This window comes from Rattus norvegicus, chromosome 15, assembly GCF_036323735.1.
Source record: "Rattus norvegicus strain BN/NHsdMcwi chromosome 15, GRCr8, whole genome shotgun sequence".
Taxonomy (NCBI): Eukaryota; Metazoa; Chordata; class Mammalia; order Rodentia; family Muridae; genus Rattus; species Rattus norvegicus.
Window position 1 is genome coordinate 56,851,943 of NC_086033.1, and position 23,238 is coordinate 56,875,180.

The 23,238-nt window shown below is 42.0% G+C and overlaps 1 protein-coding gene, 1 long non-coding RNA gene and 1 pseudogene across 2 annotated transcripts in view; 1 reads left to right on the forward strand and 2 right to left on the reverse strand.

Annotated features, from left to right (window-relative positions):
* The window catches only part of Lcp1 (lymphocyte cytosolic protein 1), a 107,716-nt gene that overhangs the window by 5,568 nt on the left and 78,910 nt on the right, over positions 1-23,238 (forward strand). The window lies entirely within an intron of this gene.
* On the reverse strand, positions 1,511-22,229 carry LOC120097039 (uncharacterized). The gene is made up of 4 exons (XR_005494110.2): positions 21,821-22,229; positions 20,643-21,223; positions 7,107-7,224; positions 1,511-1,656 (listed from the first exon to the last, which is right to left on the reverse strand). It is a non-coding gene; the product is annotated as an uncharacterized LOC120097039 (long non-coding RNA).
* On the reverse strand, positions 9,775-13,245 carry Esco2-ps2 (establishment of cohesion 1 homolog 2 (S. cerevisiae), pseudogene 2; annotated as a pseudogene).

Here is a 23,238-nt window from a genome sequence, read left to right on the forward strand (position 1 = left end):
ATTCCCTCTTCTGATGTGTCTGAAGATAGCTACAGTGTACATATATATATATATATATATACACATATATATATACATATATATACATATATATAAATCTTTAAAAAGATCACTTCCCGAGGATTTGTAATGGGGTGTGTCACTTTACGAAGGTGTTACTGGGAAGAAGAAAACCCTCTCTGCTTTCTCAGTTGGGGTGTTTGTGGTACATGCTTGTGAGGTGCTGGTGACTTCAGTGAAGACTAGAAATGCACAAAGAATATAATAGCTATATTGGTGATCCTGGTGTTTGGAGAAGATTGAGAGCTATACACCAATGCAACAAAAAGATGCAACAAAAAGTAGAACCAGGGGGTTAACATCCGGCTTGGCTTAGCAGAAATTATTTAGTTAGGAACAAGAAGGACCGGTTTTGCTAATCTTGTACTGTGAGCTGTTGTGATCTTAAAGCCATTCCTGAGGACTTGGCTCAGGGCACGTCTCAGAACATGTGTTTCCCTTATTTATGTCTATTTCCAAAGGGAAAAGAGTTCTCTGGGAGAGGTGTCTTATGTAATGCACAGAGACCTTAGCCCGATGGGGCTTTGAAAGCTTCAAGAGCTTCCTATGGTGGAGGCTGGGATTTGTAAACAAGCTGTTGATAGGCTGTGGCTAAAGGAATAAGGAAACTTGAAGGGAAAGGGCTCCAGAGGAAGTACACCAGAGGCCCCGTCCTGTCCTGTGCGAATAATAGACTTCTCTCAAGTGGCCTCCACCCCGCAGAAACAAATGCGCAAAGATCCACAGACGCGCTGATTCCAGGTATCTCGGCTATTTCTCTAGAGTAGGAGGGAAGGGGTTTTGTTGAGGACAGGAGGAAGAAAGGGAAGCTCATTCTCTCTGGGGAGGTCACATTGGCGTTGCCAGGTACAGCCTCCAGATCTGGCCTTCTGAAATGGGGAGAATGAGGTGGCTTTATGGTTCACTTTGAACAGAGGGTGCGTTTCTTACTCATAAGCGCCGGACATTTCCATGGGAAATATTACTGAGCCATCCGTAGCATAGCCCCCTTCCGCCTCCGCTGAAAGGTGTGGGAGAGGAAGTCTGAACTGTGTCGCATTGTCCGTCTAGAGGCAGCAGCTGCACTTGCTTCACCTCACTGACCCTGCTTCCTTGCCTCTAAGAGCTTTCCTCTGTTCCTGGGCTATGAGTCTATCAGAAATTTCTACCCAAACAATTCTTACTCAGTCACTCAATGTGCAGATGAATAATGGTTGGATTTGTTGAATTTCTCACATATCCTGGCGTTGGAATACAAATGTCTTCATCTCTACTTTCAAGGACTGTACTGGGTGATTTTAGGATTTAAATATTATTTATCAAGCTTTGGTGGATAGAACCATTCACATGATTTAGTGGCAAAGTCAGGTATAGGAGGAAAGATACAGGTATATGTGTGTATATGCACACATGCAAGCGTGTGTTTATATGTGCACACACACCATTTGTACAGTGAAACAAGATCATCACCTTTGTCAGTTCACATTTTTCTATTGAAATTGTTCTCAGATGGCGCAGAAGGCGAGAATCATCTTCTGCTTTCAATACAAGCTGTGATTTTACAGACTTAGCGTCTTGATTCTCAGTCTGGCCAGATACTGTTTATGAGATGCTGAACTGGGGAATATGAGATTTACACATAATTAGTATAGAAAATCATGTTATGCAGATTTAAAACAAGCAAAATCTTACATAATCCTTTCCTAGAGAAATAGCTGTTGATACTTTCAAGTACTATACATACACACACATAAACATACCTAGGTATTTATATCGAAGGGCATTTACAAAAAGCTAATAGAAAAAGGCATTTGATATTCAAGTACATACACATTATATATTTTCATTTTAATATACTGTTAAAATTCTATAACCTGTAATTCCTCTAAATATATAGGATTTTCCCAAGAAATATATTTCAAAGCTTTTTAAAATGAGATATTCCATATTTTTCTTCTTCCAAATCACTACCAGCTGTGAATAGCAGTGAAGAGCAGCTGTGAGTAGCAGTGAATAGCAGCTGTGAGTAGTAGTGAATAGCAGCTGTGAGTAGCAGTGAAGAGCAGCTGTGAGTAGTAGTGAAGAGCAGCTGTGAGTAGCAGTGAATAGCAGCTGTGAGTAGCAGTGAATAGCAGCTGTGCGTAGCAGTGAACAGCAGCTGTGGGTAGTAGTGAAGAGCAGCTGTGAGTAGCAGTGAAGAGCAGCTGTGAGTAGTAGTGAAGAGCAGCTGTGAGTAGTAGTGAAGAGCAGCTGTGAGTAGTAGTGAAGAGCAGCTGTGGGTAGTAGTGAAGAGCAGCTGTGAGTAGTAGTGAAGAGCAGCTGTGGGTAGTAGTGAAGAGCAGCTGTGAGTAGCAGTGAATAGCAGCTGTGAGTAGCAGTGAAGAGCAGCTGTGGGTAGTAGTGAAGAGCAGCTGTGAGTAGCAGTGAATAGCAGCTGTGAGTAGTAGTGAATAGCAGCTGTGAGTAGTAGTGAAGAGCAGCTGTGGGTAGTAGTGAAGAGCAGCTGTGAGTAGCAGTGAAGAGCAGCTGTGGGTAGCAGTGAAGAGCAGCTGTGGGTAGCAGTGAAGAGCAGCTGTGGGTAGCAGTGAAGAGCAGCTGTGAGTAGTAGTGAATAGCAGCTGTAAGTAGTAGTGAAGAGCAGCTGTGAGTAGTAGTGAAGAGCAGCTGTGGGTAGTAGTGAAGAGCAGCTGTGAGTAGTAGTGAAGAGCAGCTGTGAGTAGTAGTGAATAGCAGCTGTGAGTAGCAGTGAAGAGCAGCTGTGAGTAGTAGTGAAGAGCAGCTGTGAGTAGTAGTGAATAGCAGCTGTGAGTAGCAGTGAATAGCAGCTGTGAGTAGTAGTGAATAGCAGCTGTGAGTAGTAGTGAAGAGCAGCTGTGGGTAGTAGTGAAGAGCAGCTCTGAGTAGTAATGAAGAGCAGCTGTGGGTAGTAATGAATAGCAGCTGTGAGTAGCAGTGAAGAGCAGCTGTGGGTAGTAGTGAATGCTCTTTTTCCTTGTCTAACTTAGTGGTTCTCAACCTTCCTGTTGCTCCGACCCTGTAATGCAGTCCCTCATGCTGTGGTGACCCCAACTATAAAATTATTTTGTTGCCACCTTCATAACTGTGATTTTTCTTTTGTTGTGAATTGTAAGGTAAATATCTGTGTTTTCCACTGGTCTTAGGCGACTCTGAAAGGGTCGCTTGACCACAAAGGGTCATGACCACAGGTTGAGAACTGCTGCTCTAACTGATGCTGGGAATTAGCCAAAATTTACATTTTTGTTCCTCTGATATGACTAAGAGAGGATGTCAGTGGCCTAAAAATGTGCCTCACTCTTCTAGTCTGAGAGGGGACTCAGGGGCCGATGCACCCCCACCCAGCAACAGTGTAGTCTGTTTTTTAAGCACACATCTGTTAGTGCTTCTCAATGCTGAATTCACTTAGAGCCTTTGGAGGACCAAGGCGTGATAGATCTGGGGGATGCATTTTCTTCTTTCTTCCATGCCATGAGAAAACTGGTCTTTGCTATACCTTCCGCCAGCACCCGCACACTGGTCTGCAAGCAGACTTCCCTGAGTGCACGGTGACGGTGCTCATGGCTGATAAGAAGCTCACTGAAGCCTTGAATAGGGAGAAATGTGAGAAGCCTGAGAACGTGCTCTCTTCTTCCACTCCAAGAGGCCTTAGTGTGCAACCCGTCTCACACCCAGCATCAACACCTCGTGTTTCATAAGCACACTTCTCTCTGTGCTTATTAAACACTGTGGTTACTGTGTGACAGGACGCTTAGGAGAGACTGGCAGCAGCACTGTACTTTAGTCAACATGGTATTTGATTGGTACCAGCCTTAACCATCCCTTACGGTGTTCATTACTGAATGTGTTTTGTTGCAAATGGCTTATCCTGGTGCCTTGCCCGTTTTTACATTGTAGTGTGTATTATATCCCCTCTCACTCCCACCTGTCAGAGATGTTACACATTGTGGATAACTAAAATGCCCAGTTTTCTTACTTAACGAAACTCCCGTGTGATTTAAGAAGCAATATGTGGTTTGAATAGCTGACACCACTGTTTACTGATTATATGAGGTTAGGTTATTCTGCCCTCTAAGCCTTACCTTTCAAATTTATGAAACTGTGACTCAATGGAATATGCTGTCGATGACCTTGTGAAAAGTGAGTGAGATCGAACGAGAATGGATTGCTACAGAGGCTGGAGCATTGGGAGTGCTCATTAGGGCTTGAAGAGACCGCGCTCGCTCGAGAGATAAAGGGCTGGATATGCCAGAAGGGAGGAGCACATAGCTTGTGGGAGTGTTGGGGTGTACATCTATGGCTCCAATGCTTAGAGGACAGAGACAAGCTGACCCAGGGGCTTGCTGGCCCACTAACCTAGCTGAACCATTAAGATTCAGTGAGACATCCTATCTCAAAAACTAAGATCAAGATTGACAGAGAAATACAGCTGAAGTCCACCTCTTACCTCTGTATACTCATGCATGGGCAGCAGCATGTACAGTTACCCACATATGCATAACAAGCACGCGCGCGCGCACACACACACACATATACACATCATGAATGCATGTGGGCATGCAAACTAAAACAATCTAACAAAAGAGGAATGAAAATACTCAGTAAAGGCCAATTCCTTTTCCTCAGCAATTCAAAAGGAGGTGCTGCATTCCTCAAGACTGTTATCACACAGAGCTGGCCTTGTTGCTAAATCACATGAAAATGAGACATGAACCGGAGGTAAGGTCATGGCAATCTGCAAAGCTGGGCAAACTGTATAACACCGGACACAGTAGACTCTGAGGGATGGGGTGTCCAAATGAGACTAACAACATGGTTTCTAAATACACAAAGCAGACCCTGACAAAAGTATAAGGAACCATTGCTAAGTCCATCCCTAGAAAGGGCCATTTTTGTTGTTGCTGTTAAACATGTCTCAGAAAACAAGGATTTAATGGGGCGATAGAATTTTTAATAGCAGCTAATGGACTTGCTTTAAGAGGCATTTGTTTATACTGATACCCACTAAATAGTGACTGTTCATCCTTTTCAACAAACATGAAATATTCACCGAACTGGATGAATACTTGGCTACAAAGTTAATCTCGATGAATCTCAAAGGATACTCACGAAGGACCCAGATTTGCTGGGTGAGAGTCTGGGTGGAGAAGCTGCAAATGAAAATGTGGAAGGAGCTTGAACATCACTGTCCTGGCCAATAGGGAGGGTCCGTGACCTGTGTTGATGCAAAATCCCAGCTCCCATTTAAAAGGGATAAGAGTTTACTCTGCAGTCAAGATGAGTGACCATAGTCTACAGGAACACTGATCTAAGTTTCCCGACAGTCAGTATTCTAGTGCCAAAAAGTGTCATGGAGTTTTATCATAACAGGACAAAGAAAGCCATAAATCAAAACACTTTTCAAATACATTTGGTGGAAACATCAGAGGTAGGTTATAGCCAAGAGAGGAATCTGTTATCTGCCTCAGGTGCTATCTGATACAATTCTTGGCCTTTGATGTTTGGAAACTAGAATTTGGTAAGTTAATACATTCAAAATGGTTTTTATCTGCTACCCCACAGAGTGTGAGGTCCGGTTTTATCTGTCAGTCATGGGATGTTGGGTCCACCACAGAAGTGGGCAAGGAATGACTTTGTGGGGGTCCGAAGACAGTCAGAGATAAATTACAGTCCCATCTGGACCTGCAGCATACTAATCCTCCCTGTCACCATAGTCCTAATGGGTCCATTGGCCTTTGCAGACACAGCGTTTCTTCCTAAACTCTCCTCCATAGTTCCCCTGTTAGACAAGTGCCATATTTTATACATCTGGGGACAGGCACAAGTGTTACTTGACATAGCTAGAGAGGCTCATTCCTAGGATCTGGTGTAGATGAATCTGAGCTGTAGGAGGGGCAGAAGGCTTCGGGAGAGTGGGATAACTGGTAAAGCCATTAAGAAAGAAACTTCTAGATTGTACCAAAACTCTTAGCCATCATCAGATTTGATTTTTTTCTTTGTTTGTCCTCTGTATCTGGCATAACACTTACATGTGGTATATAGTGTCCTGGCTAGTTTTATGTCAACTCGACACAAACTAGAGTCAGTGGCCCAAAAATGGCCTCTTCTAGGAATGAACTTAGCAATGGTCCCTTATACTTTTGTCAGGGTCTGCTTTGTGTATTTAGAAGCCATGTTGTTAGTCTCATTTGGACACCCCATCCCTCAGAGTCTACTGTGCCCGGTGTTATACAGTTTGCCCAGCTTTGCAGATTGCCATGACCTTACCTCCGGTTCATGTCTCATTTTCATGTGATTTAGCAACAAGGCCAGCTCTGTGTGATAACAGTCTTGAGGAATGCAGCACCTCCTTTTGAATTGCTGAGGAAAAAAGAAGGAACTTCAGTTGAGAAAATGCCCCCACCATACTGGCCTGTAGACAAGTCTATAGGACCCCCCTTTATTAAAAATATATTATTTTCTCATATGATTACATTTCCCCCTTCCTCTATTCCTCCCAGTTCCTCCCCACACCCCTTCATTCTGGATCTACTCAGTTTCTGTCACTCATTAAAAGAACAGACTCCACTAAGAGGTAACAACAAAACATAACAAAATAAAAAGCTAAAATAAAACATCTCATATCAATGTTGGACAAGGCAAATCAACAAGAGAAAAAGAACCCTGAGAGCAGGCACAAGAAAAGGCCACTGACTCACACACTCAGGAGCCCCGTTACAACACTAAGCTGAAAGCTACGATATATACACAGAGGTCCTGGGGTAGGTCAGGGTTGGCCTGCACTTGCTGCTTCAGCCTCTGTGAGTTCATGTGATCTTTCCTCAGTTGATTTAGAGGAACTTGTCCTCTACTCCATCCCTCTGGCTCTTTTGGCCTCCTCTTCTGAGGACTTCCCTGAGCTCTAAAGGATGAGATTTGATGGGGACATCCCATTTAGACCTGTGTGTTCCAAGGTCTCTCTGTGTAATGTCTGACTGGGGGTTTCTGTATTTGTTCACAAGGTACTGATCTATGATAGAGCAGAATATCGTTAGGAGACATTTTATTCTTACCTTTTTTTATTTTTTTAGACCAGTAGTATTGGTTTTACCATAGTTCTGTAGGCTATCTAGTCTCTGGTTCTTGGTCACCCAAGCAATGTTGACATGGGTTCCACGTAGTGCAGTGGACCTGAAGTCAAATCAGACATTCTTGGTTACTCTCACAAGCTTTGTGACATTATTGCCCTGGCATATTTTGTAGGCAGGACAGATTGTATATCTAAGATTCTTGGCTGGGTTGGTGTTTATGTTTCTCTTTTGGTAGCCTGTACAATACCTTCCTACACCGAAGACACTAAAATGTAGGGATTAAGTCTCTGTGTAGGCAGCAGCTCCACTTCTCCATATTTAATATGGTGTGTGGGTGTTGTCTTTAGCAATGGAACCTTGCTGTCAGTTTGTGGAGAGGCTCCATAGCCTTGGCAATAGCCTGGGTTGTTTAGAGATTTCCACGGGAACCCTTTGGCAAATAACTCAACTGGATGTAACCCAGTCCTGGTGCTGGAAGCTTCATTTGGTGACAAGAGATGGCTGACTGGGACTACATCTCCCTCATTATTTGAAGACTTCATTAGGATCTCTTTCATATATTCGGGGAAGTTTCCATTGCACCAGCTCCCCATATCTCTCACAAATGCTCCTCAACTCCAGGTGTCTCTTCCTGGATTACCTCCCTCAACCCTATCTCCCTTTCCACTTTGTCATCTGACCAGCTCATTCCCATTCCCTCACCCCCATCCACTCATAAAATCTGTTCTATTTCCCCTCCTGAGGAGATCTATGTGACACACCTGCTCCCAGCTTCTTCCTCTGTGCCAAACCTCTCTGGGTCTTTACATTGTATCTTGATTATCGTTTATTTAGTGGTTAATAGCCACATATAAGCAAATATATACCATATTTATCTTTCTGGATTGGTATTACCTCTCTAAGGATGATTTTCTCTAGTTCCACCCATTTCCTGCAAATTTCATGATGCCATTTTATTTCCACAGCTGAGTGTAAATTTATTGTGTACTTTATTGTGTAAATGTACTACATTCTCCTTATCCATTCTTCCGTTGAGGGACGTCTCCATTGTTTTCTAGCTCTATGAATAGAGCAGCAATGAACATGTTTGAGCAAGTGTCCTTGTGGTAGGATAATGTGTCCTTTGGGAATATGCCCAAAAGTGGTATAGCTGTATCTTGAGATAGACCAATTCTCATATTTCTGAGCAACCACCATACTGATTTTCATAGTGGCTGCACAAGTTTGCACTCCTATCAGCAATGGAGAAGCATTCCCCCTACTCTGCATCCTCTCCAGCATGACCTGTCACTTGTGTTATTGATGTTAACCATTCTGACAGATGTAAGACAGGATCTCAAAGTAGTTTTGATTTGTAGTTCCCTGATGGCTAAAGATGGTGAACATTTCTTTAAGTGTTTAACATTTTCCTGATTGATGGTTTAAATGGGAGGGACCACATCACTGTGGCAGTGCCAACCCTGGGCTCGTGGGTTTGGATGGTATAAGAAATCTGGTTGAGGAAGCCATGAGGAACAAGCCATTAGGCATCACTCCTCCATGGCCTGTGCATTGGTTCTCACCTGCAGCTTACTACGCAGTGTGAGTTCTCTCAGCGACGGACTGCGATCTGAAAGTTGTAACCTGGAATAAATTCCTTGCTCCCCAAGTATCTGATTTTGGTATCAGTGCTTTATCACAGCAGTAAAAACCCTAAGAAGTATAGTATTATTTAGCAGAATACAACTATTATTTAGTTGATTTTTAAATCATAACTCTACAGTGAGACATCTTAAATGTTAGTCAGAAACATCAGGAATTAAAATATAAGCCTCCTGAATGTTCTCGTTATAAGAGATTGATGTCTTTGCTATAATTTGGATAAGAAGATTAAACACTTATTTTTGGTTCTGTCTAGCTATGGTAAATGGAGTTTACATTACTCTGTTAAGTATAGGCACGCTATAGGGCACTTGACACTGTTGTAGTTGTCTTAATGTTTTTAGCATTAATTAAAAACATGTAAGTTTCTGTATGTGTACACACACACATATAAATATATAATGTTTATTTGTTTTGGCTGTAATAATTTGGATTTAAAATATAGATAATCCAAAATGGAGTTTCATTTGGAAGATTTTAAAATAAGTTTTTTTGTCAGTTTAAAAGCTAGATTCATTAACCCAAATTAAATAATGAGAAAAGTTTTTTCATAAGACAGTGAAAATACTTGAATCTTTTAAACATGCAAACTAGTTTTGAGTATGGTAAGGGTCCTGAGTAACAAAACAATCATAGTAAAAAGCATAACTAATGAATGAAATTATCTTCATATATAACCAAGATTATCGATAGTTTATCATTTAGGGATGTACCAAGTAAAATATTAAATATCAAAAGCAAAGCTTAAAACATGAAATTATAAAAGGATTTTAAAAACAAAAAAAAATAGAGAGAGAGAAAAGGTCAGGTATTTGTGGGGCTCGTTTATTGACGCAGTTGCGATGACCAAAGGCCAGCACTGCTGAAGTCTTCCTGGGTTCCCAGACGGAGCTGGAGTGTTTGATGGCGGGCAGGTTACCGTCCGGAGACCAGAGCAGGCTAGAAGTACCTGCAGACAGTCTTTTCCTCCAGTCAGCCTGGGATCTTTGAATTTCGAATGTATATTTTCCTTTTTTTTTTTTTTTTTTTTTTTGCAATTCAACTCCATACTTTATTCAGATGTACTGTTCAGTGACTTTTTCTGTTCCAAGATCCCATTCAATTGCCACACTTCAGGATGTCATGACCCTTTGACTAAATTTCAAACTTTTGTTTTTCATTGCTTTTGAGTCTTAGGGTATGGTGGTTATATATTTTGTACAACTGGGACTTGTCTTGAGGTTTAGTTCATGTTCACATGGAATTATACTTGAGAAAGGTAAATACCCTTCTGATGTAGCAAACCAAATCTCAACACAGTAGCACTGGCTGTTGCTATTGTCAGCAGGGTACCTGCTAGTGTGACGCTCATTTTCCTCCTTTCCATTGCTATACTCTAATGCGCAGTCTGCCTTAGGACTTAACTGTTGTCCACAATTCATTTTTTGGTATGGACTCAAATTATTACTATATGTGGTACTTGCAGAAGCCTGGCTATCTGACTTGGATCCTTGGAAGCTATGGTAGGGGAGAAGTAACTCCCAAGGGTTGTTCTCTAACTCCATGGAGGCACCTTGAAATGCATGCATGACACACATGCACACTAGCAATAATTAGAACAACTGTGATTGGCTTCTCACAAGTCACTGAACAATGGAATGTTAATAAAATATAATAAACATTTAAGATTTTGTGCAGAAAATAGCATTAAAATGTTATAATTTTAACACTTTCTCACTATTTTTGGAAGGATTACAGGCAAATGAGACTAAAGATGAACCAATTTTACAAACAATAATACAACCTAGAAACAAAAATTTCTTCCTTAATGTCTCATGCCAGGTATCAGTTAAATGACCTTTAACAATTAAAACCACTTGAATTTTTTGTTTTAGAAATGAGTATCAAATTCAGAAAATCTGAGGTGAACTTAGGTAAACTGAGTATTCCATAAGGTCATTACGTTCTTAGGTCCATTAGTCTGATTCATGACTTTCATTACCTACCAGCAATTTCATTTAATAAAATCAGATAACAATGCCAAATAGCCTTAATTAAATTTTATGATAAGCATGCTTTTGATTAATTTTCTAAGGGATTATGGAATTATTTTACCTAAGTAGATATGAATAATGATTTCTGCTATCTAAACCAGAAATTCAAAATACTTTTAAGTATTTTCAACTTAGCTGCTACAATATGCTCGTAAAGTAGGATCACTACATAAGGAATTCCGGAATTGTCTCATGGCCTGTGTTTAGATTTGCCTCTACTGATGTAACATGAGACAACCACATGGTCTAAAAGTGAGTTCACGTGTTCCTTATAAAGTGGCCCAGTTTTTGCGAAAGCTACCGTTCTGTGAGAAGTTTTTCAGAATTATGAACTCAAGAGTGTATATGAAGATCTTTTTTCCCTTTGAATCTCAAACAATTCTCAACAAATTATCTAACACATAAAGAAAAAACTTGTATTTACATGTGTACAGTCTTACAATTTTCATTCTGATACTAATTAGTTTTTATCTAGCTGAACTTTTCCACATAGTACCAGATTTGTGGTTACAATTGGTTTTAGCTATGAAAATTATATACAAGGAAATTAGGGGTGTTGCAATACTTGGTTGCAAATAATTTGCCATCTGGTGTTGGGTCAGAAAATGCAATTTCATTAATGCTGAGGAAACAGCCAAACATGAAGCAATTCCTGACAGTGTCAACCAGTCGTCTTGCAATGCGTTTTCTTCTTTTTAGTTTGAAGACCCAGATTCTACTTATTCCACAAATTGCAGGTTCTGGTACATCTGAACACCGCCAAGCTCTAGAACATTCTTTAGTGGTACTTGGTTCTGACAGGACACGAAAGGCCTGTTTGATGGGTTCCGCAATTAAACATCCAACTACTCTCTTTTCATCAATAAAGAGGAAGGTTTTGGTTTTGTTTGGACACATGGGAACAACTTGCTGGAAACCCAATTCCAGATCCACAAGTTCTTGGACATCCTCTACCTTTTTGATGGCATAACTTGGATCACGTGGCAGGACCAACACAATCTTCCCATCCCAAAACTCTGCTACTATCCGTTCTCTTTTCCATCCCACATATTTAATTCCCTCCAGAAATCGGTGGTGATGTTGGAGATGTTGTATTTCATCTTCAGGGTTGGAAGCAGTATAGATCATGCCACAAGACTTACACATAGTCGTCCCAAAATGTTTCTGACTCGCGTCAATAACAAGCTGGTCTTTTCCTCCTTTATTTGTATCTCTGAAATTAATATTTTTCTGTACATTTGTCTGTTTCAAGAAGTTAGTACATGCAGGGGATCCCACAGAAGACTGTTCTTCAGATGGAGACCTTTTTGTGTTCGTTGAAGAAACACTGAAGATAGAATAGACAGACTCCGAAGAAATTGTCTTGTTCTCAAGTGACTTCTCTGAAGGAAAATTATGTTTATCAAGTTTACACTCCTTTGAAGAAACTACTGCACCTGAGGAATTCTTTCCCAGTTTCTCTTCACTTTCACTTCTTGCGTCTAGTAGCTCAACATTTGATTTCTCTCCCACTAACAAGGACTTTGGGACTTGCTTTGCCTCAAGGGCATCTTCAGTGACCTCTGGTTCATTTTTCTGCAAAAGTATTGGTAATGGCTTATCTTCTAGAGGTGACTTTTTAAGAAAGTTTCTTTTTCTAACAAAAAATGCTGCTCCACCTTGGAGTGTAACTCGTGGTCTTATTTTCTGGCTTAGAACCCGAGGAGGAGAATTTGGAGGATTTTCTGTGGGAAAACAACTGTTCTCTTTGTCCACAACTGGCTTATAGGTCACTTGACTTGGCTTGGAATTTTTCAGGTTTCTTGATATAGACTTGACGTGCTTGTAATTTGGTTGATGATTAGCAGTTAAACTCTTCTGCCTTTTTTTATTCTTGGTACAGACTGGTTTTCTCTGAATTTTTTCTGTCACACTGGGAAAAGGTCTATCTTCATTTTTAGTTGCTAGACAAATAGATTTACACTCTCTTATCAACTTCCTCTCCAGTGGATTGAGGTAGTGCTTATTTTTATTGTAGAAAGATACAGTAGACACAACTGGTTTAAATAACGAGCTGTGGTTTGCAAATGACAACATATTATTTTCAGTTGTTTTGAGTGGACTTGAAGAGAAATGTCGTTGGTGGGAGCATGGCTTTTCTTCCTTTTGAACACTGCTTTGACAATTATGTTTCTTATTAGGTGATGAATATAGATTTTCAGCAAATCTTAGTTTGCTTGATGAAATATCTGTTAATAGGCTATCATCATTATCAGCCTTCAGTGTATGTCGCTTCCTCTTCCTTGGAGTAAAAGTTGCCATCATCATAACTAAATTCCTTCGTTCCTCAGTCTCCCTTTGGACCCGCGTCCACTCCTGCGAGGGACCTACGGAAAGATACCTCAGCACCTCAGCAAGCGAACAAATCTGCTCACAGGAGCCCGGCGCCCTGCCCTATATTTTCCTTTATAAAAGATTTATTTATATTATTTTATGAGTACACTGTAGCTGTCTCCAGACACACCAGAAAAGGGCATCGGATCCCACTATAGATGGTTGTGAGCCACCATGTGGGTGCTGGGGATTGAACTCAGGACCTCAGGAAGAGCAGTCAGTGCTCTTAACCGCTGAGCCGTCTCTCCAGCGCTTGCATATTTTTCAAAAAGGATAAATCATAAGAGAAAGCCAAAACTTTAGCCAGTTTTAACAATTTATCAGCACTATTTACTTATCTCATAGACCAGAATTTATAAACATATTTAAATCTTTTTTATTAAAATAGAATTTCCCAATCATTATGCAATTTAGCAGGAATGCCCCACATAGGAATAATTTTCTAAACAAAATTTTTCATAAAGTTCACAAGAAAAGGCTTTGCCCCATGGAAAAACATAAAGTGTGACGATGTTTAAACATCTGTTTAGTACGAGGATAAGATAAAGTTCTTGTTTTTCTAAGCCGTCTTAATGGACACTGCTGGGACAGATCGACCCCTAAGCAAACACTGTCATAAGCAGAGAATCAAGTGTGAATCCTATCTTGGGACAGCAAATTTTGACCTTAAAATGTAATAACCTTATACTTACTATGCCTGAGCCACTTTCTGTAAGTTTTATGTCCACCATACCTCTATGACATACCTCCTCTTCTCGCTTATTCCCTTCCCTCTCCACCGTGGGACAATCTTCGCCCTGCCATCCAAACTCCTCTCTCATCCCAAGTCATCATTTCTCCCTTGAGTCCTCCTGTAGTTTGACTGTTTTTTTTTTTTTTTGGTTCTTTTTTTCGGAGCTGGGGACCGAACCCAGGGCCTTGCGCTTCCTAGGCAAGCGCTCTATCACTGAGCTAAATCCCCAACCCCCAGTTTGACTGTTTTTAAAGCCACCCTTACTATTATTGTTACTGTAGAATCCAGAAAACATTTTTACCAAATTCATTTGAAACAAAAACCCGGGAAACTGTATCTAAAACACATAAAACATGTAGATTCATAACAGTTATAAACAGGCAAAATGCATTAATAGTATTGCTTTTTTAACCAAATTTAAATTATTTATTAAAAAGTTAAGCCATTCACCAGGCACTTAGCACTTGTTTGTATTTTTTACAAAAACAGTCATTTCTCATTAGGTTATGCTTTAGTAAGCAGGATAAAGTTTGGCATTTTTTACTTTATTTCTTTTGAGCCTTCAGTTTACCTTTGTAGTAACATTAGTTAGCAAGCAAGCTGCCTACACTGTTTTCTTTAAAAATAAGAAGGCAGAAACAAATACTTGTCCCAAACATATAATTATGATGTACGATGTTTATAAACTCTAAAATACCTTTTTTTGATAAGCTTTAAAGCAGGTTTAAAATGATACTGAAAAGAATGTTGTATATTAAACATGTCTGACTAAGACACAGACCTTGAAGAATGCAGTAGTGGTTAAAATATTCTTAAAATCCTTTAGAAGCGTGTATTTATATGCACTCGTGTACAAATACAGAACATATCTAACAGCAGAGAATAAACCATCCCCTTAATCCTGGAAACACAGAGTTTAGCATCCAGCAACTACCCAAGAAGAACTGCACCCAGCACAGGAGAAATCATCTCGTAAAACTGACGTCTGTCCTCAAGCAGGAGGGGACAGTCTGTAGAACCAGAACCGAGCTAAGAATCAAGGAGATGGCAACTTGGACAGAGCAGTGTGATTACAGATGTCTTGCTGTCTAAAAACAAGATTTTTCTTTAAATTTAAAACCTCCTGTAAGTTGTCCTAAAGGAGGCTCTACGACCCCATTCTCCTTGGTTCATTGAAGTGGTCATGTTGATTAAATACACGCGTCTTCTTTCGCCATCATACTGCCCTGCTGATTTGTGGATTGCAAGTGTGGTCAGTGTTAGCCTGTTGAGATGTCTTCTCTTAAATTTTAGTTCCTTGTGAGCCAAAAGGAAGCAGAGCTAGTTTGACAGTTTTATATTACATGAGTGCTTGTGAGTCAAGCTGAACTGGATCACGTTACGTCCACATATGACACTACATATATCATGCTCAATATTGTCGTCGACTGGGACTATATCTCCTGTGGTCCTCGCTGTAAAAAGAAAGTGGCACACAGACCTTTCGTGAACGCAGGCACCCACTACCACACGTTGTCCAGCTTTAATGAAAACATTCAATGGTTTTATATTGACATTTTGAAATAAAATTTATAGTTAATTCATAGTCATTTAGAATCTGTTCCGCGAGGAAATCCTTATCAAAATCTATATATAAAACACCAACTTTAGTATTTGAATGGAATTTTTTATGACCTAATGAATCTTTTTATGTAACTGAGTAGTGTTTTAAGGTTTTATCAAACAGTACATCTAAAGATATCATTTTAATCGATTTTAGGATGTACCGAGCTTGTGGGACATTTGTGTATTCATCAATTGTCAAATTATCCCCATTTGTAATTCCGAGAGTACATATTTTAATTGGGCATTACTGAAAAAATTTCAAAGTAATAACTTTAGCACACAGCAAAAATGAGGAGCTGAAGTGGACACTTGGTTCATTCTTTTTATTCGAACAACACAGAGTGAAAAAAATTATTATGAACATGCATGGCACAATTACAGGAAATCTAGGTGCATCCAGCTTTTTTTTTTCCAAAGAACAAAGTTTAAAGTTTATATTCCTGTCTCTTTAAGAGGTGAGAAAGTCTTAGTAGCATAAAAGATCAAAAGGTGAAGTCTGTCCTGTAGACTTGTAATGTCTTTTCCTCTCTTCAAGAGCTAAATAGCTAAGAGGGAGCTTCGTTTACCACTGATGAAAATGTTTAAGCCAAAGGTTCTCTTTCTTTCTTCTTCTCTTTTTCTACTCTTGATTTACAGTGAAGCCACATCATATTTCCCATGCTTGCACTTGTATCTAAAAGAAAAAGGGAAGAGGTACAAGAAGACTTTTTGTTTTTCTGTCATTTTGCTGCGTTGTGTTTTGTTCAGGCATAGCCCTCTGGCCCAGTGTCAGTGTGGAGTACAGTTCCCTTCCTAGATCCCGCAGTGCTGGTCTGACTCTCGTCTTGGGTCGATCTGCCCAGGATGGCTCCATACAGATATTTCTGCAGCATTTGGTCACTGCAAATGCTCAGGTGGCCACCTTTTCCTAACCTGTTATCAAATGAGAACAGATAGAGTTTAAATTCATTCATTTCGAACTCTGAAGTGTTAGAAGTCAGCCAAGCCCTCAGAATATCATAGGGAGAGGAAGAGGGGTGTTCCCTCGACCTAAGCCAGTGGTTCTTGACCTTCCTAACACTGCGACCCTTTAATACAGTTCCTCGTGCCGTGGTGACCCCCTAACCATAAAATTACTTTTGATGTTCCTTCATAACTGTAATTTTTGTTTCCATTATGAATCATAATGTAAATATCTGATATACAGGCTAGCTGATGTGTGGCACACGGGTGGAGAAACACTGTCCTAAGCTGTTAGCTTCACAGATGGGAACAAAGCCGAGTGCTGAGATCCAGGTTCAGAGAGAAGCAGTGACTCCTAGCGTGGTGCTTGGAGGTCATTCTCCGTCATGTCTGAAGCTGCTCTCTTGGAGGTAGGAGCCTGACTTAGGCTATCAAGAGGGTAGGCTCTAATGATTTCTCCAGAAAAGCCATGCACTGGTCTGTCTGTTCCAAGACCAGAGTATAGGTCTAGTGATGTCTATTTTGGCTTCCAGCGATGTCTGTTTTGGATTCCAGCCGCTCTCATGAAACACTTAGTAGGTCTCTGCTAGAAAAACAAAAGCATAGGAGCCCAGGGTAACACGCAAACAGTGATTAGCAGAGTAGACCAGCCAAGCAAGGGACAGACAAGGAAACCCACCGGAGAGGGTTCAAGGAGAATCTCAGCACCAGTTCCCAGAGGTGTAAGCTTAGGGAATGGGGCAGCTTCCTGCGGCAGGAAGAATTCTGCCAAGCTCTGGGAACCTCCAGTCAGGCCAGACAGGGATTTGTGGCTTCGGTGTTGAAAGGACTTTGCAAACTATATATTAAAGATATTGTCATTTAAAGAATGGAGGCACTTTAGGGGGAAATGCAACAGCGCCAAGGCCCCTGTTACAGATTTTTGTTTTTTAATGTAGCATGGAATCCCCCTTCTCTATTTTTTTTTTAAACAGGCCACAGTCTTTTCCGTTGTCCTGTTAGGAGGTTAAGAATTCAGAAAAAGAGTGGAGAGCAAGGGGCTGTTCTCAGAATTTATCTCTAGTTCTGATATAACTTCTACAGTTTTAAAAATAAAATTCTGATTTTCAGCATTTCCTTTTAACTCATGCATGGTTTTTAGAGCTCTTATTAACTTTTGTAAATTAAAGATGAGTTTTACATTCCACTTAGAGCAGGCTGCCCAGTCGTTGCCTTTATTGCCAAAGACGTTGAGTTTTGAGCCCTAAATACCAGCTTTGGAGCGTTAGACATCCCCTGTTGGTGGAAGGATAAGCCAATGCTATCTTTAGCTTGATTTCCCCATTCTTCCCATACTTGCAAGTTGAAAGCCGACACTTATCGTGAAGCCACCTGTCCATCACGTGAGGGCTTATCTCCAAAAACTTCCCCTTTGGAAAACTTGCTTCTCCCTTTTTTTCTTTTTCCCAAAAAATCCGAAGCCTATTTATGCCTTCTAGGGATATGGGCTTTGGATCGGGTTTTTGTTTCCAAGATGCACTTTATCAGCTTTTCCTCAGATAGTGGCTTCTCCCACTGAGTTTCAGCAGGATCCTGCATGTTTGCAGAGTATGAGGGCGCTCAAGATACTGGATGATCGAACCCTGTGTGTCTTCCCAGATGAACCAATCAAGCTCCTTCTGACTCGGGAATGGAGTGTTTGACGGGTGGGTGGTTGTACACCGTGGAGAGCCTCCTGGCAACTCCACACCGTTGGGTTGTGGGGAATAACTGCCACTCATCATCAGCACTTTCTGTTGCAAGAGAACCATAGACAAACGGAGAAACTGGTATCTGAGGAGTGTCAGGAGACAGAGGCCATATGGGAAGAAGTCAAAATGCCCAGGGAAACCAAGGCAAGCCGAAACAGCAGCCAGATCACCTTCTAAATGTGAGCAAAAGCTGAAAATGAGCCCAACAGTCTGAAGCCAAACTACCCTGGAGATCTGAAAGCAAACAAGACCAACCACAAACAAACCGAAAGCCGACAGATATCTAGACCAAAAGGCTTCTGAAGCAAACACAATAGAGACCTTAAACCAAATGCTCTGAAAGGAAACAGGAGAAGTGGTTCCAAATGGGATCCTTAAATAAGTGCGCAGAATAAAAAAAGGGTCCATTGAGCAAACGGAGGGAGAGCTGACAGAGCCTGGAAGAGCTTGCCACAGTCCACGGGAGGACATAGCACCGGTGGATTGGACTCAGCGATATGACAGCGCCTCACTTCCATGCCGTGACTCCTCCTGTGAAAATGAATTATTCTTGGAGCCCCACACTGGGTACTATAACTTCACACCACAACTCTCACCTCAAAGAGCATGGAGATAGCTTATTCTGGGGCCAGATTAGAGTAATCTTGACTCAGGAACATAGGTCTTCCAATCAATGTGCAAGTCAGTTCATGAAGTTTTTATAACAAGGGAATAAAGTCGTAAGTCAAAGCACTTTTCAAATACATCGGTGGAAATATGAGAAGTACCTTCCACTCAACCAGAGAAATCTCAGTTCACCCTAATGCCATCTTACATTATCCTTAGCCCTTCATCATCATCATCATCATCATCATCATCAGCAGCAGCAGCAGCAGCAGCAGCAGCAGCATCATCAGCATCATCAGCATCATCATAATAGTTGGGGTGGTTTAAATCTTGGCCAGCGTCCAGACAGAACACTCCAAGCCAACATGGTTCCATGTGGGAAGGTTTAATGAGAGAAGAAGAGTAGAAGGAGGGGGGCATAAGTAAAGGCCAGCCATGAGCACATGGAGGGAGGAGAGGTGGGTGGGAAGAGAAGGGACAGGCCCTTATATAGTGTCAGGCACAGCTGGCTGCTGCCAGGCAACTGTGTAACTGTGGGGCAGAGCATACCTGGCTATTGCCAGGTAGCTGTGGGGGTGGAACTTAGACAGAATAGCACCACCACCACCACCACCACCACCACCACCGATGATGATGATGATGATGATGATGATGATGATAATGATAATAAATAGGCCTTGTTAATACATTACAAGAGCTTTTTATCTGATGTCTTACCACATCATAGTAAGCCTAATTCGTAGATGGACAAGGAATGGAAGCTAGCCCAGATAATTTAACTAGGCTCTAGACCTGCAACATTCCAACCTCTCCCCGTCAGGGAATGTCTAATCGCTCAGCCTTTGCAGATGGCTCTCACTCACACAGGTTCTTCTGTTTTCCTGGAGAATGGGCCTGAGATATAAGTACAGAAGGAACTGAGCATGGGGCATTAGCAGGAATGCTAATGTTAGGCCTCGAGAAGTGTTCGGAATGAAAACCCTGAGATTACTGTTTTTCAAAGGACTAGTGAGAAAAATAATGGCCCTAAGGAAATCCCAACTTACTGCTAAGTGAGAGCCCAGGGACATCACTGAAATTCTGAGTTCAGGACATCAAAGGAAGGGCTGAACTAGCTCAGAGTGAGCAAGAACCTGGGTGACACGCAGACCTTGGGCTTTAGGTCAGCTTGAGGATCAGGGGCAAAAGTTGACTCCACTCTACCACCATTAAATGCCTACTTTGGCTTCTGTGTATGTTTTTGGATTTCATTTTAAAGTTTTCTTTGCATCTACAGTTCTTATCTAACTGCACGAGCAGCCGGATCACATCGAATTCTACACTTGCGTGTGTAGCAGAAATTGGTGAGGCCAACTCTGGCCACCTGGGACGCTGCCGCCGATTTACTCAATAGAGAGATTTAGTGTAATTAACTCTTCCGACCTGAGGTAATGGAAGCGTATGGAAGATGGAGCACAGAGGTGTAAGAACAGTGCTAGAATCCAGTCGTTCGGGCTGCATAACCTGCAGCAGCCCCTCCCCGAGTCAGAGATGCCAGAGGCCCCCTCCTGAGTCACTGTGTCTGTCTAGCTCACAGATTTCCAGGTACCCAGGGTTTCTACCCAAGAAAATGAGTTTCTATCAAAGGTCCTGCTCCCTACACTAGGCCTCCTGCCCAGGAATCAGAGAGGCTGGGTGCAGAAAGGGATAAGAAGACACCCTTGTCCTTCTATCACAAGGACTCTGATCTCCTCTCTTCAGAGTCCCGTCCCCCACGCCATGCTATTTATCTCTGGTGCTGGGGTCTGCCCTCTCTCCTGCTAGGCTATTGCTTCTCTGTCTCTGATGTTAATAATTCTTCTAATAAACTCCTTACCCTTGATAATCCACCTCTGTGTCCTCCTGAACCTCACGTTCAAGATCTCTCAAGCTGAGTAGTACCATCACCTCTGGACCACTTGCTGTACGTGAGCCATTGTGCTAAGGACTCCCCTGCAGCTCCTGGGTTACCTCTTGCAGCTGCACCGTGATGTGAGCACTGCTTGTGTTTCTTCTTTTGCTCATAAGGGTTGGGCCTCAGAAGCTTTAAGAAGCCTGTCCAGCCGCATGGTGGATGATAGAATCCCAGTACTTGGGAAACTGAGGCAGGAGGGATGCTGAATTGAGAGCAACCTCAAAACAAACAAAACCAAACAAAATCTGAGAAAACAAAGAGCGTGGGTACTTTCCCCAAAGTCACTAGACTAGAAATAAACTCTGGGATGGGGTTTGATCACAGGACATCGTAGCTCCAGCCTCTTGGGGCTGAACACTCTCCTGGACCAGCTTGCCTTGGCTGAATGCACCTCGCTTTATCTATTTAGATGGAGGCTGCCTCGACTTGCCATGCCAGTCTTGGAGTCTTGGCTCTCTTTCATTTCTTTGGCTGTATCCAATTGAAGAGCATGCTAAATCCAACTGAAAAAAAAATATAATCAGGCACATTTTATATGAGCAAGTTCAGAGCATTTCAACATTTCTACTCGAGTTTGTGAAAACTGGACTTTTCATAGACTCACTGGGATTATCATCATTTGATGTTTGATGCCCGTTTACATGCTATGTCACCAGGTGCTCAGGGTTGGGACCAGAGAGCGGTTTGGTAAGTTCTTGGATTATTGAAAATCTAGAACCTCGGACTGGAGAGAGATGGCTCAGTGGTTGCACTGACTGCTCTTCCAGAGGTCTTGAGTTCAATTCCCAGCAACCACATGGTGGCTCACAACCATGTGTAATGAGATCCAATGCCCTCTTCTGGTGTGTCTGCACACAATGACAGTGTACTTGCATACATAAAATAAATAAATCTTAGAAAAAAAAAAAAAGAAAAATCTAGAACCTCTATTTTGCTAATGAACAGATCTGACACCAGAAGGCCATTTTCAAAGCCATCTATCAGTTCATTGATCCTCATTGACTTAAATGGGCACCCAGAAGTATGTCCACCAAAGAGGGGTACCAGTCAGTCCTGTGAAACTTTAAAATCATGGCTACTCTTCTTCTTTGAAGTCATACCTGATCTATCCAGCCCCTCTGTAGAATTTCCTGATACTGGCTATCTAAGAGATGAAGGTGTGGTAAAGCCAAGGGAAGGGACTATAGGGGCTCCTCTAAGACTTTGACACCCTCTCTGATAATTTCCAAATGCTTTCAAACTGAAAAAGAAGGAAAAATAGCTAGCCTCAGACAGTGAACAGCCAGTGTCTAGTCAGAGCTCTGTGCTTGCTTTGCGTGGCCAGTCGGCAGCTGGGCTGACTCCTACCCCATCTTTGAGATCTGTGTTGAGTGGCCTTCAGCCAGCCTTCCTGATTGCGCTTTCAGACCTAACCTCCTTCTACCCCACCCTTCATTGTTACCATACCACATCAAGCCTCCCTCACTGCAGGGCATTTGTTGTTTGCATACCTGAGGCATCAACAAGCTTGCTCCAAGCATGTCCTGAGGCTCCCTCCAGTCAGACCTTCTTCCCCGATGTTTCTGCTCAGATGTTGCTTCCTTGGACTTTCCAGGTGATCCTGTTTAGAACCCAGTTCCACATCACTCTCATCTGCCCATGCACTGCACTTCCTCTACACATAGAACACATCCGAACTTCTGTTTGGCTCCCCTGCTCGATGCTGACTCCATGGGACTTGTCGCTAATGTATGCTCAGTTACTTACGTGCTGCCCCTCTCTCCAAGCTTGAATGTGGGGGTCCCTAGCAGGCAGGAACTGATCTCTCATTCATACCCTGCTATGTCTCCAGTGCCTCTGCCAGCATCTGAGCGTGGCAAGCACACAGTAAATATCTGGCGAGCGATGGAGTGAGTGCCTCTGAACCAGAAACTCAGGACAAACTTGGGGAAACGGACTTTGAATCAGTGGCGTTGGCTACGCATTACACACTTCAACAATTCAACATAGCATCTTAACTACACCAAGTCCCAGTGGACTGGACTAGTGCTGAGCACTCCATACTGCTGCGCTGAAGGTTGGATGACGCTTCTCACACAGGGCAGCCCCACTTCAGGATGCTGCCAGAAACGCTCCTGGCCTCTCTGTCCCTGCAGCTGTGTTCCATTTCTCAAAAGTACTACAAACAGCCATTATCTAATTTGTTTCCTTTTCAATATTAAGATTTTTAGGGGGCTGGAGAGATGGCTCAGGAGTTAAGAGCACTGACTGCTCTTCCAGAGGTCCTGAGATCAGTTCCCAGCAACCACATGGTGGCTCACAACCATCTGTGATGGGATTCAGTGCCCTCTTCTGGTGTGTCTGGAGACAGCTACAGTGTACTTGCATACATTAAATAAGTTTTTTTTTTAAATCCTTAAAAAACCTGCAATAATTTAAATAAAAATTAAAAAGAGATTTTTAGAAGATGGCAAATTAGCGGGGTCCTCTGTGACATTTCCATGTATGTATGTCATTGAGCTTTCCTCATAGTCACCCT